At 42.1% G+C, this 16,343-nt stretch overlaps 1 protein-coding gene across 2 annotated transcripts in view; it reads right to left on the reverse strand.

The window, feature by feature from the left end:
* MYT1L (myelin transcription factor 1 like) overlaps nt 1-15,024 on the reverse strand; it is a 294,939-nt gene extending 279,915 nt beyond the window's left edge. For both annotated transcript variants that reach the window (XM_081856828.1, XM_081856827.1), the window contains exon 1: nt 14,935-15,024. The gene's annotated coding sequence lies outside the window, so the exon portion shown is untranslated. The remainder of the gene's footprint in view (nt 1-14,934) is intronic.
* Between the last annotated feature and the right edge of the window lie 1,319 nt (nt 15,025-16,343).

A 16,343-nucleotide genomic window follows, 5' to 3' on the forward strand; every position in this document is an offset into this window, starting at 1 on the left:
AGTGCAGCCCTACAATCTTGTGCTCTCAGTTTGCATACATAATTTTTAATGCTATCACTGAACATTATGTCCACAATCCAAAGGCAGTAGATGGTCATGACAGACAGATTGTTGACAAGTCTGCTAGGAAGAAGGAAAAAATCCATTAGTGATCTGGATTTTAAGTCCAAGGAACTGACAATGAAATTGTTTAAATCACAATGGTATCATCAGTTCCTGATTTCTACCAAAACTTAATTCGCTGGCATTTAAATGTTAATATTATTGATAACCAGTAAAATATTTCAGCCTATTACTGATTAGATCATTAGTGACTCTCTCTCATTTGTAAACAGGTACAATAACTTGTCCTTGGAGGGGTGCAAATGAGAACATTTCTTGGCCTGATGTATATGTGTAGCTAATCCCTTGGGGAAATATTGTTTTTAAATTTGTCAAAAACATTGTAGTTTTTCAGGATATTTGGAAATGGGAATGAAGTTGACTAGCTAATCCCTTGGACTATCAAATGGATCAAACGTACTGATAATTATGAGGTCAATTTGGGACACTGGCATGAATTATAAATTTTATGCTATTCAAAAGTATACAACCTGTTGACAATCACATTTTACTAACAACATGCTTTATCAAGACTATTCTGGTTCCCAATAAAATATTTGGAAGACAATGGCCCGGTCACGCTAACCCAAATCTTTGCTTAGCATGACAATTCTTTGCTTAGTTTGGCACTTTGCTCCTTCCCTGTCTTTTTGCAGTTGCGCCAAGCTAAAATAAAGTTAGGTTTGGCATGTTGTCCAACCCCAGAGTTGTGGTTAAGTTTTATTCAGACTAACCATGTGCTATAACAAAGAACAAACCTTGGCCTCTGGTCAAATTCATTAATGCCCTTTTATGCTTACCATTTTTGCTTACCATTCTTAAAAAAAACCTAAAAAATAACCTTAAGGCCACAATTCAAATTTAACTGGATTGTTTCTAGTGTCCCTAATCCTTAGCATGCCTTCTACTAACTAAGTTCTAATGAACTCTGGGAAATTTAATTCTGAGTAAATAGGGTTAGGACAGGGTTTCACATTACTTTCAATTATTTGTCATAATGTATGTTTGTCTGATGCTTCACATACACAAATCTCAATAAATCTATCAACTACCCTTTGTGATAGGCCAATATTATACAGTATAAGCATTTTTAAAGGAAGTTGATGAGACACACAAAATGACTTTGTGGCTGAGGAAGGATTTGAACTGGGAATCATTCCCACCCCTAGCTGCTGCTTTGGAATACTATGCCACACTAACTCCCTGAAATCACAGTGGTTAAAGTCATATTCAAGAGCTCCAGAGACAAAATCAATCCTGCTTAAGCCCCACTGAACTAAACGTGAATGGAGCTAGTTGCAACAGAGTTCTCCTTTATTTTAATACATCTTCAGGACAAATGACTTTGCCTGGACTGGTACCAATGTATTCTTGTTGCAGCTCTCAAACACATTAAGATGAGCTCAACTTTAAACAGAGTCGGTCCCCACAATCATTTCTTGGTTATGTTTTCTGCAATAAATTTCCTGTAAGTTTTGTATGTGAGAGAGAGCACTGTACAAGATAATATCCCACCACCTCTAGAAAACTTTCAGAATGTGAGCTGTAATAGGATATGGTGATAAGCAGTCTCATAACATGCCTGATATATGTCGGGTATGTGTGTCACAACACTACTAACCACCATGATGGAGGCAAAATCATGTTATGTTGGCTTCATCACATCAGCTGCAATCCCAAAAATGGTTGTACAAATCCACTACTACTGACAACAACCCCTCTTTTAAACTAGAGGCGGTACAAGAGAAACATATTTTACTGGCCCACTTATTTACCTGCATAGCCAGAATTCTTTTTTTAAAAAAAAAATCTGAGACAAAAAGACCCAATACTAGTCAGGATAAACCAGGCTTCCCTGGTTTAGTATACATTTTAAATCAAGAGGTTCTCCACAGCTGTGCTCTTATAAAAAGCATGTCAGAACCTCAGTTCATAGCGCCATGGCCCATTGATTGAACATCCTTTGGAAGTACTAATACGTCATGATTCCTTCTTCAAGACAGATTGAAGAGAAATATTGTTTAAACTATATTTTTCATCTCCAATCTGTTAGTCCTTCCAAAGCACCTTGTATCAGAGTTTTCAGTTGTGTGATCCATCAAGCATAGCAGAATCATTATGTACAGCCTAGAAGCAGAAACAACATCCCATCCGGTGTTAAATGTGAGGCAGGACTCAAAGGCAAAAGATCATCCCTTCCATAATTTCTTCAAACAACAAATCTCAGGTATCCTAAGCTCACAGCATTGGGGGGAGGGGGTTATATGAAAAGAACAAATGTTCAGGAAGTGACAGAGATGGACAGAGTTAAATGCTGTAACATGGTACTTATTCACAGCACATTAGGCAGAAGAACACTAAAATTAGGCATAACATTTTATTCCCTTGGTAATATTCTTCAGCCCTGACCAGAGATGGTAGAAGACAAAATTTTGCTTGGAAAAATGAATTTTGACACTAACTCTGCCCCAATAATACCCCAATAAGTATAAAATGTAAGGTGGAACCATATAGTCTGTTGGACCCAGTACCTAAACATTTAAGCTAATCCATCACAAACTTGACTATTTAATATGTTCTTCATTTCTACAACCAAAATAGAAATAAATTCTAGAAGGTTGAAAAATGTAGAAAGCTAAAAACATCCAGTCCTAGAACAACATACAACTGAAGCTAAATAAATAAGGTTTTGCTGTTGTAAACAGCATATATGGACACTGAGGACAAAGAAGCTTTAACTGTGCTGTGTTCAAGACCAAAGTAGCTGTCTGCTCAAAACCTATCATGCAAATGATTTTTAAAACAGTGCTTTCCCTACCACCCCATGGCCAATAACAACTAGCAATGAGCAGCACAATCCACAACCCACAACTTACAAACAGCTGGATCATTGCCAGATAGAAATAAAACATCAGTATATACCATGCCCTTTTTCTAATCAGTTTCCCAATTCAAGAGCACCATGCTGGCATGAGATATGCCATGCTGGGATAAGGGAGATGGTTTTTGAAAACAGCAGACCCTGATGCTGAATGGCCTTAAAATCTTCAATCTTACAGATGTTTATGAGTTTGCCTGGTGCAGAGCTATAATCAATTTGCTTATGCCTGACCCTCAAGATGCATTAAATTTATCCTGAAGGAAACTAGTGTCTGAAACCAATCGGCCAGACTCATTAGACACGTGGGAGTTTCAGAGAACCGAAGGGCCTACTGGCAGATGCAACATTGATTTCTGTATGTTCACAATTTACCAGACTGCTCCATACTAGACGTGATGGCTCTCTATGGGGTGCCCTGCAGCCTTGATTATTTCACATCCAAGCTGGCTAGCATAGTTATGTGGCAAATGTATATTTGCAGCCTTTCCCAAGGAGCAATATTAAACTCTGGTATCCACACCATATCTAACGAGATAAAATAAATAAAATAAACATTTTGCTTTAATGGTCTGTTGGACATTTTTGTGACTCGAACCACTTCTCTATTCTCCTTCAATCATTTTGTAACTTTAAATTTTTCACATAAACATGTTGGTACTAATAAAAGAATAATGTACTTTAATGGGAGGAAATCACATTTAATCGATATACTATTAGCATGGGTGAACTGTACTTTGTTGACAAACCTTAGAGAGAATTTACAGCGGGCAAGTTACTTGCCCCAATAAACAATTTGCAAATGCTGGGGCTCTGTGGTTCATAAGAGTTTAAATATCACCACAAAGCCTCCCCATTGCTTACAATCAAAGAAGGAACAAACAATAACAAAATGGTACATTTTGTTGAACTATAATGGCAAGAGGTACATGATGACAACAGCAGTTATTCTGCTTGATACAAGTGTTATCCTAGAAAATGAGATCACTTACTAAATGTGATTCTGAAGGATGGCATTTGAAAGAACAGCTATATTTTGAACTATCATTGTGTCAAAAAGTATAATTACTGTGTGCCTGCTTAAGTTCGCGTGTGCGTGTGCGTGTGTGTGTGTGTGTGTGTGTGTGTGTGTGTTTATTGATAAAGTATAGCAATGGTTATGTCTGCAAGGCACCACTGCTTCATTACATTCAGAACAGCACTTTCTGAGAATGTTTGTGGCCGGTTTGTGAGTACACACACCTCTCTCACTATATATAGGGGTGGGTATACCCACATGTTCATTTTATGTATATATATTGGCTCAACTTCTGCATAATGTGAAATTATGAGGAGTCAAAACAAACTAGAGTTCCTCAAAAAGCAAATTTAATGATTCACTGTATTATATGGAAAACAAGAACAGGGAAATCATACCCCAAAAAAACCAAGATAGCTCACCATAAAGTCATACTATAAATTAATAACTTCGGTGAACAATGTAGTCACGTATGCAGTGGCAGGAACATACTTCAGCAGTGTATACTCAAACACAAAAGAAGAGCTGTTGCTGGCAATGAGCAAACTATTTTGCATACCAAGCTCTTAGGCTTGGCACCTAACACTTATTAATTCATCAGACAAGACAATCTATAAACTAAGCTAAAAATCAAAGTACTCCTTTTAGCGCTTTCTTAAAATCCCCACCCCACCCCCATTTTCAATTATTTTGTCTTTTTTTCTTTTCTTTGTGTAAGCTTGTCAGTAGAGCTCACTTTTTTCCCAGTGGCCAAAAACAGGACCTCTATCTTTTAAAAAGCAATTATGTTTTTATTTACACAGCTTTTTGATTCTCCCACTTATCTGGGTTTTATTTTGTATTACAATCTCACTATAAATAAATACATATGCATATGTGATTTAACTAGATGGTAACCACTAAGTTTAAGATCAGCATTCAAACTTGAACAATGAGCAAAAGTAACTGCACGCTGTTACATATGAAGGGTTAACAGTTTGCTCAAACAATTCTTTGTCTGATTATTATTGTGTCATTTTTACCATACTTAGTTCTCACATTTGGTATTTCATCAAAGGTAGCCTGAGAACCCCAAAATTTTAAGATTTGCACCTCCTTAGTATACATATATTTTCTACAAAGAAAAGAAGTGAGGGGGTACACTTGTAAATTAGACCCCCAAAAAACAAAAAAAAAACCCAAACACTCCACAGTCAATTTCTAGTGGCTAGAGGACTAATTAAATACAATTAAGGGATAATTTATGCTTAATTCCAACCTCACAACCAGGATAGGTTGTTTTTGGCTTTTTAAAAAATTAGGTCAGTTAAAATGAAAACCTCGGTTTTTAAGGAGATTAACAGCCATTATAACAGGATAAAACTACTCTTATATCATAAAAAGAAGGAAGGCATTTTCAACCAAACATTCTAGTAATCCAGCACAATTATACAGTAAACATGTTAAGTCAATTATTAGCTTACTAGAAGACTAAATTATATTCAGGTCCTGTGACAGACTTTGGAGTAACTGCAATAATAGATTTTACTGTCTACATTTAAATAGCCTTTTTTTGCTATCTCTGTTCTGCTTTTCTATACAGAATATCATTTGGCAGTACAAAAATAATACTTCCCTTCACCCTTTGCCACCACTGTATCAGTAAGTCGTTAAGGTTCTCAGAATCACAATATAAGGCACAATATTTCAGTCAATGAAAACATACACTCTCTCACAAGCATGTCACACAGAATTAATTCCTTCTGAAATTTTAACTGAAACAACATTTATTAAGACTATCTGTCTGACTTTCTCCTTTTTAGAAAAACAAAAAATAACGATGCAAACACTGAATAATGGCTGCTGTGCATTTCAGAAAACAAAACCACTAAATTCCTGTTTGACTTAGAAGAAGAATCAGGTTTTCTCAATATTTCATATATTCCCCCCCCCCAATGCATGCAATAAAAAGAAATAGCCTATTCTTTTGTTCCCTCGTCAAGCAAATCAAATTCCTTGCAGTTGCTTAACAGAAAGCCAAAATAACGAAGTATAAAAGAGGGCATGCTTACCTTATGGGCTATCAAATGGAACGCAGGAAAATTGCAAAACAAAGTAGTCCAAATGAATTATCTATGCATGCAGTCCAACTTTGCACTTTCAAGTAGGCCACACCGTCAAGCAATCATTTCAAACACCAGCCACCCTGCTTTTCCATCTTCGAGATATTCACCCAGAAATCTGTGACAAACCAGCTTCACGCTAACAACACAAACTCTTGCAGGGCTTCCAAATGTCCACCATTTGTTTGCCATTCACCCAGTCAACTTTTTCCAGTGCACATCTTCTCTCTGTGTGTGCATTTCCCGAGGTACAAGAGACAGGAATTGCTCCTCATTTGTATGCTAATTATTTTGCCACACAGACAGAAGTCATAATGTTTTCAGACAGGAACACAATGGATCCAAAGTTGGAAGGCAAGAAATTAATAAGTTGACGCCACTAAACGGCGGAGGAAGATGTACATGTGTGCAGCACTCTGCTTGCTGGATCAGCAGTAGCCTCCATTTAAAAGAACTAGCAGCAGAGAGGCAGGCAGTGGGCTACAGGAAAGCCTAGCTGTGTAGTACTGTATATGCATCAAGCACAGGTTCCCTTAGAGACCACATTACTGCAGCAAAATAACATCAGTAGCATACTGTTGATTGATATCCTCCTCTAGCTGCTGTAAACTTCACCTCTGAATTAAGAGAGGGACTCCTCACCTTCCTTTGCCCCCACTTTTGGATTACAACAATAGTTTCTAAATCTCCTGTTTATTAGACTCGCCAACAGAGTCAGGTAAGATTGAGGATACATACTGTATGCTGCCTACATTGTTACCCACAGGCCCCTAAATCTCTGGAGGTGTATCATGTGCAATGCTGTATTTAATATAATAGATGGGAACGGTAAATACTACTCAAGCTATTTAACAGCAACCCAGTGAAAGATATATGTTTTTAACATGGGGTCTCCAATTCTACGACGGACAAAAGTCTGCTTGTTATAGAAAAAGCCAGGAAATTCAGCAAGCTCCCTACCATTTTGATGTGTTTCTTTGGAAAGAATTAAAACTCTGCTTAATCCTTATATAATCGTGCAACGTGTACAGGGTTAACTCCAAGTATGTCTTTAACCTCATTTTGGTTAGCAGATAGCCACACATACCTTTGAAGGGAAGGCGCAAGAAAAGCAAACCTTTAATGAGGATAAATGAAAATAAGCCAGGACTGCAGAGCCAGATACATTAAACAAAAACCATCTCTGGTATAAAGTTTGGGAACAAAACTTTTGTGTGTGTGTGTGTTTGTTTGTGTGTGTATGTGTATGTGTATACATACACATACATGTGATGATTCTTATACAAAAAGGCTAGGGTATTTGGAAGCTTTCTTCAGAATTTTGTATTTTGTTTCTGATGCACTTTCTCCCAAGGCTAGCAAATAACTGTTTTAAAGGGTCATCAGTCAGACACACATCTAAATTAATTCACTTCAGGCACACAGCACATACCTGAAAAGTCTAACCTGCATAATACTCAGTCATAAGACAGGTAACTTTGCTGTTACTGTTGCTTGAAACATGACCCTTTAGGAACTTTGCAACTGTAACCCTATGCTTAAAAGGTCAAAATAAATTTTACTGGCCAGTTCCCTGCACAAGAAGGGTTTGTTTTTAATTTTGTATTTTATGCCAACTTTTCTTAATTCTAATTATTGTGGTCAAAACCAGTGAGCTAGGTACAAGCTGTAGGGACCTTTACACGGAGGCACTCCACAACTACAGGAAAGCCATGAAAAGAAACCAGAAACATCTCACACAGATGGCAACACACACACAAACTACTCTTCCTGGTACTATCCCCCCCCCAATGTATAAAACATGTATGGACATTGGAGAAGTAACTGGCGAAGAGCTGCAAGAGAGAAAGCTTTCCCTGTGACTGAGGAACAAAATCTCTGCCCGCTCCACCTTCTCACACAGTATCTTATCAGAGTGCTCTGTGTGTCTGTCTCTCTCTCTCACACACACAGACAGTAGCACAAGCCTGCATCCATCTATATATATATATATATATATATATATATATATATATATATATATCACACACACACACACACACACACACACACCACAGTTCCCTCACGAGTTCTCTCTCACACACGGTCAAGCCCACCCACCACCCCATTCACTCACATCCCACCGTTTTCTCCCCCTCACACAAGCACAACCTTCCACAATTTCCCCTCACAAACGCGCGCGCGCGCGCACACACACACACACACAGCCCAGTCCCCTCAGAGTTCTGTCACACACAATGCCCACCGCCTCCATCTCTCCCACCACACAATGCAGACACGCGTGAAGTTGCCCCTTCTCCACACACCCCAGATCTCCCCATATATATATATCTCTCTCTCTCTTCCCCCCCTACACTCATCCCCCCCCTCTTCTTCTCCTTCACCATCCACTAGCTCCGTGTGTGTGTGTGTGTGTGTGTGTGTGTGTGAACGCGCGCGCGCGCCCTCCCCCCACCGCCGCCGCCGCCGCCTCGGAACTGCAGCCTCCTCGAAAAGGAGAGACAACAATACTGACCGCTCCTGCTGCCGCGGCGGAGGAGGCAGCTGGGCTGACCCCAGCGCGGGAAGTCACACGGCACACCTCCTTGCGCAGCCACACAGCAGCCAGAGTAATCCGCCTCTCGCGGCTGCCTGAGGTGGCCCCAGAGAAGAAGGCCCGAGACGAGAGACGCCGCGGCCAGCGGCGGCCGCGCACCAAGGCTCGCTCTCTCTCTCGCTCGCTTGGCAATTCCCTTCCCAACTCGCACTGCAGTCTGTGAGGGGAAGGGAAAGCCTCGCTGGAGCGCAGCCCGCCCTTCGCTCGCTCGCTCTCTCGCTTCCCTCCTGGGCTCTCCCCGGCAGCTCCACAGACGAGGCAGCCACGCTGAGGGCAAACTTTGCTGACAAATCCTGCCCAACGAGAGAGTGTGTGTGTGTGTGTGTGTCGGGGTGCGCGCGCTGCAGCGAAAGAAGGCGAGGGCACACAAGCCTTTCTCTCCTTGGACTCGATTCCGGGGGGGGGGGGGGAGGCGGGAGGCCGAGGTGTTTCCCCAGGAAGGAAAAGGGATCTTAGCGGGCTGCTGCCCCCTCCCTCGCACCTGGGCTTCCTTTCGCCTCCCCCAGCTCGCCTTCTCCATCGACGGAGCCTCCTGGGGCTCCCTCGGTTACACCTAAAGCCTCAAGCAGTGCGTCTGACCGGGGAAGCAAAAAAAAAAAAAAAAAAAAATAGACTCGGAGTAACCTGGTGCGAACCAAGGGTGGCGATCCGAAGGTTACGCAGGCCAGGCCAAGCCTGCTGCGCTGGCTTTCTCGGGAGTCAGCTTCTGTTACTCCCGAGTAAGTGCGCGCAGGATGGCACTGCAGCTTTTCCTGGGGGGGGGGGGGTTGGAGTAAAGCTCGACATGGAAACTCAGGGGACTTACTCTCAAGTAAAATAAATAAAAATATAAGTAACCCAGGATCGGAAGGGAGAGAAAGCGTGTTAACGCGCTTTTTCAACGGATGCACTGCGTGGACAAAGCGTGATATAAAGCATCTTCACTTGTCCTGGAAAAGCCCCGTCGATTTTGATGGTGAAGGAGAACCGTTTCCTGGGTAAAATTAGGAGCCTGGGGTTTCTTCACACTTCCAGCTGGAAGTGGCACTCTGAAGGAGAGGATATAACCAGGGGAGGGCAGGTGCCCCCCAGATATTATGGGGGCCAGCATGCACTGGCTCAAAGGCCCTATGGCTTTGTCACTGCTTTCAGGGTACTGATAATAAAGCTGGGTGAAGGTTAACTCGCCAGGGCTACTGATGACTTCCTCCCAAAATGATGATATGTGCAAGTGGCTTTTGGGTGGCAGATTAGGTTTCTGGGGGGGGGGGGGTCCTCGTCCGAATTACTCAACGTTTGAAATGGGAAGAGGAATAAGTATCAATTATCAATTTAAATGGGCATCTGTTTCTATGGCTTTTGAGGTCAACTCTACTTTCCCCCTTTTCGAAAATAAATAAATTGTTAAGAATTTGAAAATGACCATCTTTTTGAAAACAAAACAAAAGCATCTCCTGTACGAAGTCCCCTTACATGCAGCTATCAGCAGGAGCAGGATGAGGAAGCTCATACGGATCTTTCACATTTCTCCAGAATGTTTACATCATCTGCATTAGATGCCTCCCTGAAGTCACAAAGGCAAGACTTTACAGCCCCTTTCATAATTAGCGCTGCACCAAGGGTGCAATCCTAAGCACAATGGGAAGTGAACCCCATTGAGTTCTGAGTAAGCATAGTTAGGATGGCACTGTAGTATATAGGAACCCATGCAGACGAACATCTTACCACAGATTCCCACCGGCTGTGTAAGAGAAGTCGCCTTACCACTTGGTACGTTGGTGCAGAAGAAAGTTCACCCGAGGTTCTTTGGTCATCTGCATAGGCTCAAGTGCTAACGCGGATTAGACACCCTTCTTGATGAGCATGCAGTGCGAGGGGATGGGGAAATCCATCCTTTACCCACTGTGACTCTATGATACGATGGTTATAGGGAGCTAAGGAAAAGGATACTGAGTATATATACTGTACACTGTGCTGTTTTTAAGTGTGGATGCATTTACTCCTGAGAGAAGTGTTGGCGAAAAAGCAAGCAGCCCCCACTCTAGGGCGAATGCACTTACAATTGGGTGGTAAGGGGCACCTAAAAAATAATGAAATTTGGTGCACCGCCGGGGAAACATCGCAAAGCTCCCACGCCCTGACTTCAATTGAAAGTCAAGGTAGGGACCCCAAACGACTGCAGCAGAACTGTGGCAAGTTCGAACAATAGCAAGTGCGGCAAATCGCGTGGGGTGGCGTGGGGCTTGGGCTTCCTTTCCCCAAAGTTATCTCTGCAGCAGACCGCTCTTTCCACTGGGTAAAGCTGTCATCCACGAAGCACCTATAATGAGAATGCAACGCCTTCTCTTTGATGCACACGGGAGCAGGATAACGCAGTTTGTCTCATTCAGCCCCTACACTTGAAAACATAACGTTTCATTTATTTTGACTGGCTGGAGCGGGAGAGGGGCCGGACCTGGAGGAACACGAGACAACGCCAGAAGTACAACAGACAAGGTTCACCACTGCCAGGCTGGAACTGTAGATCTTTGTGGGAATGCAGAGCTGTGAACAGCCTTCATTTAAACAGCAAATTGTAGGTGTCACTATGAATGCCTCTGTCCTATATATTCTCTCTTCCCCTAGCTTCCTCCTCTTACTTTCTCCCTACCCTGAAAACAATACACACGGGCACACGCACAAGTCCAATACTGAAACCCCATGCACATGTAGTAGCAACTCCCATTGCATACACCGGGAGTTACTTCCCGCGTAAACATGCAGAATATGTTGCTGGAGAGAGTAGCAAATAAAACTGGCCTCAAATAAAGCGTTCACACTGTGCAACCAGGAGCCCTAATTATTGAAAGTACATTATTGCATGCTTAATAGCTCAGTACTAAACACATTTTCTTAGAAGCATGCATAGGATTGCATCTTTAACAGAGTTGCCTAAGAATGAGGAGCGGGGCATATATGCATATCTAATTGTCTCTGCCACAAGTCCCTTGAATTCAGAGAAAACTCTGAACACAATGGAGTCTAATGATGGCTTGGAATTTTCAGCATAGTGGCACGTTTCCTGAAGAATAGGGAGGATATTCAAAACAGGATGGAAAAGTTGCTGCACATGCGCAGTAACTGCATCTCATGATAACAATGTAGCTTCAAATAATAAAGTCAAACAGCAGACAGCTTCGTTGATCATGCGCGGATGCTATGCAAAGCATCGTGCTTCAAACAATGTTCTTTTAGACTTAGTTCAGGATGCTGACGGAGTGTTAGCTCCACACAATGAAGGGGGGGGGCAGAGACTTCTCAGAAAAGACAATCTCTATGATTATTTAGTACTACAGCTGAGACGTTCAGTTAAGCAAACGCTCTCGGAAGAAATAAATGTGCGTGAGTGAGTGAGAGATAGGGGGGGCGTTTAACATCTGAATATGGGTGGGAGTCCATTGCAAGCGCGGTGGAGTAATTGTGAAGAGTTTAAAGTGATGCTGGGCATGCTATTGTTCGTAGGTTTGTGGGGAACACTAGTCATATTTGTTCCAAACGGGCTCATTTGAAGGCAAGCAACGCTGTTAAAGGAAAAAAACCTGCAATGTCAATAATGTCCTAGTCTTAAAACTGTATGTATGAAACAATGAGCGAGCGAGAGAGAGAAATTCCTATATCTTTCCCACCCCAAGGTTTAGCAGGCTAAGTAAAATGCATGGATGAATAAGGACAAAAGTGGATATATCTTGTGTGTTTTTTCCTCTTCAAGAATATGCATAGTGCCTATGATGGCTGTGGAGTACAGTATAAACATTCCCCTTTCTTTAACCTGCTCTTTGTAGTAGAGTCGCTGAACTGAGGGAAGTGAGTTATTTTCCTATTTGCCAGTGAACTAATAGGAAGTCAGGACTCAAAAGTAATTGCTATCAGCAACGGACAGCTCCTGGTGCTGAAAAGAGAAGCCGCTTTCATAATACAGTTCACTCAAACAACCTTCGGAAAAATCACAGCAAAACTGAATGAGGTGGCAAGTTCTTGGGCTGAATAGCACTGTCTGCAGAACAATGGCAGCCAACTCCAAATCCCACCATAATCACATTAATGAGATTAATCAGTGAATTAGCAGCAGTCAAATGTCAGGGTGGCAAGGAGGAATCCAACCAAGCTTGGTAATTAACTTTTGTGGGGGCAGGGAAAGGGAATCAAGTGCATTATCTCTTTCTGGTGGTTGAAAAAAGGCATGTTATCACCCCCACCCCCACCTCACAACAAGCCATTGGAACTTCCTGAAACTTAAAGGGTGGTGGTATTAAACTCTAAATGGTTCAAATTGTTATGAAGCAAGCTATTAATTTTCCCCCAGTATTCTCTAGCTGGCAGCAACTGAGGAAACTAGCAATTTTATATCTCCTCAGTCTGTTGAGAGTTGGTTGTGATTGAGCATATTGGTGTGAACAAGGCTGTGTAATTCAACTTTCACCAGAAAATCCAATTAGTGCTGGAACTATGTTTGATACAGAACTATAGTGGAGCTAGATATCTACATCTCTTTATATACATACATATATATAATTTTTAAAGTAATGCTTAAACCAAACAGTTTGCATGGCAAGAGACAGCAATGCAGAGAAGTACTATTTAAAATAGCAGGTCAGGTGACCTGTCAACCAAGTTGTTTTAAAATTTCTAAGCTTCTATGTATATATGAACTAAGCAAGTTATACTTCCTTAATAGGGTTAGTTCAAAAAATTCAATTTCCCATTGAAATTGATCTGAGGACTAGTGAAATTTCTTTTCCATTTTAAATTCAGCCCACCAGGAATAGTTCAGTCTTTCAAAAGTTATTCTTCATTGATACATTTTGGAATTAAAGTTATGTACAAGGGGAGAATCTTTCATTGGCTGCACTTTTAGTTATTTAGCAGAAGTAGACATTCTATATTCTTCAGTGAAGAAATACTGTCCTCAATGCTTTGTCAGATATTTACTTTTACTATGACTTTAAAAACATCTATAATTACATTGTATGCAGTAAACCACTTTTTAATATATATAAAAGTCTTTGATTTGCAGTATTTACAGCTGACTTCCAGGACTGTATCACAGGAAATAAAATGCAAGTCAATTTGTTCTTTGGTGTTTAATCTTTTTCATAGCAAGTATAAATTCAGCAAGAGAATCAGCTTAGTATTTATAACTGTTCCTCTATAAAGGGAAGAAAATTTGCTGTGCCAAACTATTACAATATTTATCACACACACCAAGTTTGCATATCTGAAAATTTCAGTGCAGTATTCTCAACTCTGTGCCATCTTTAAATTGAAGGTTGAAGAATATAAAAATGGAATTTAATAAGAGTTAATTCTCACATGTTGTGACAAGTTAAATATATCATAACTCAGCTCTAGAACTGAAACCTATGTATACATTTATTTTAACTTGGTGCATAACATATATACATTGCCAGTCTTTTGTCATGGTGATTTTAAAAATACAGGCGTTGAGAATAAAGGCACAAGTTGGAGTCCACTTACTCCAGAGCAGCCCATTAAAGTCAACAAAACTGCTCCACAATAAGTTGTGGAATGCCAACTTAGTGTCATCGTTCAAATGTATCTAGATCTCCTATTAATGACTGGTTATATTCAAGTGATGAATGGGTGTCTATGAAGTTTCTGCCTCGATTGTTTTCTTAGCAAAGCAAGTACTGTTCAGCATGCAGCAACTTTATATATAAACAGCATGCTTCCTGCATGCACGATAATGGCTGTATACATTCGCGACAGATTTCACCCTGAGATTACTTCCTATTCCAGAGTCCCATGCAGTTTCGACAGCACGGCAAATATGCTGTGAAGAATTTGGAGGGAGAGCAAGGGGGAAAGGGGGGTGGGGTGGGGGGGTGGGGGTGGGCAAGCAAACAATGGAATCTGTAGGTATTAAAACTACCCAACAACTGAAGCAAAATAATATGCAGTCAGCTCAGACAACCAAACCCCAGATGAACACAATCCACAACCTTCATTCACCGTCAGATAAGCTACAACATATGAAATCTCGACACGGTTAAGGGAAAGAGGGTGGGGGTGGGGACACAAACATATGCCTTAGCTCGCTGCAACTTTAAACGGACGAGAAGTAGTTAAAAAAAAAAAACTTGAAGCATACCGCGGAGACCCCCGGAAAGATTCCGTTTTTCCCCCTCTTCACTGAATACTGGGGGGGGGGGAAATATCCCACGTTCCATAGATTAAAAAAAATAAAATAAAACACACCCACCAACGCTCAGTGTTGAAAACGGCGGGTGGGGGTGGGGGCTGCGAGAAGACTGCGAGGGGGAGAAAATAGCCCCTCGCTCTCTCCCCTCTTTCTCTTTAGTGTGCAGGAGCTATGGGGGGAAAATGTCGCCGTGGCAGAGATGACAAATTCAGAAGGAAAGGCTAGCAGGCCTAAGGGATCTGTTTTACTTCCACATACATCCCCTAATGCACGCACTCCCACTCATTCTCTAGATATGGTTTGCCTCCTCCCGGTTCCCCCTTTCCTCTCTTCCTCCTCCTCCTCCTCCTCCTCCACTTCTCCCTCCCTCCCCTCCTCTCTTTCTTTCCACCAGCTCCAAATCCCCGGCATATGACCTTCTGTTAAATAGATAAAAAAAATTGCTTATCAGTCATGCAAATGAGGCTGAATTCATTTTCCACAACAGATGGCCTCATAGATAATGATGATGGAAGAGAGAAAATTGAATGTCTCTCACAAGGTGGTCATGGCAACCGAGAAGGGAATAATATCAATAATAAGCCTCGCTGCATAATAAGGTTGTCAATCCCACAAATCAAAGTCTCCGGCTAAATCAGGTAGCCCACCCCACGACTAGCTATCAGGTAGGAAGAAAAGGAAGAAAGGAAAGGATCGGAGTAAACACAGACAGCAAAAGCCGGGGAGGTTGTGGGTGGGGGGCGTGCGATGGGCATTGCCACCGAGTGCAGAGACAAGATCTCCCTCTCATTCTGTCGCTAATTGTGCTTTATTTAATTATTTGGGGAGCAGTGGGGCTTTTCCTTCGCGAATTCCGCCCCGTTCTCCCTCCTTTAAAAACAGAAAGGGGGCGCGCGGAGGGAAAGGGAGAAGAACCACCCAACCCAGAAAGGCTGGTATATTTTGAGCTGGATCTGCTTCGGGCTGGTGCCAGATTTCCGTGCCTTCTCTGTGCTGTCGAGTGGCGCATTGATGCAACAGCGGCTCGCCTCAGGCTTCCACCTTGGCTCCCAGGGGGCCATCCTGCGAAATGAATCAGCAGCCATCCTGAGCAGGCTGATTACAATGAGAATGGCAAGGCACATGTCTGGGCGGAACTGGAGAGCCGAGCTGGGCTGCTGCTGCTGCTGCTGCTGTTAGTCTGGCAAGCAAGCAGGCTCAATATAGCTTTTGCTAATAATGGCTTCCTGCGCTCTCTCGCTCTCTCTCCTCCCACCCCACCCAGCACGTTTCCCCCCACCCCTTCCACCATCGCCAGCCCTCTTTTTTTTCCCTCCCGCCCGCCCCCCCCCCCACATAATGGTTCTGATTTCCCTTCCTTCCCTCCGTCTCTCCCTCCTCTCGCCCCTTAATTGTATATTGTTTGCAGCCACAGTCTGTCAGGTTGACAAGCGCTTATTGTGAAACTGCAAGCTTTCTTTCCGGGGTTT

This window comes from Podarcis erhardii, assembly GCF_964252035.2.
Source record: "Podarcis erhardii genome assembly, chromosome: 3".
NCBI lineage: Eukaryota > Metazoa > Chordata > Lepidosauria > Squamata > Lacertidae > Podarcis > Podarcis erhardii.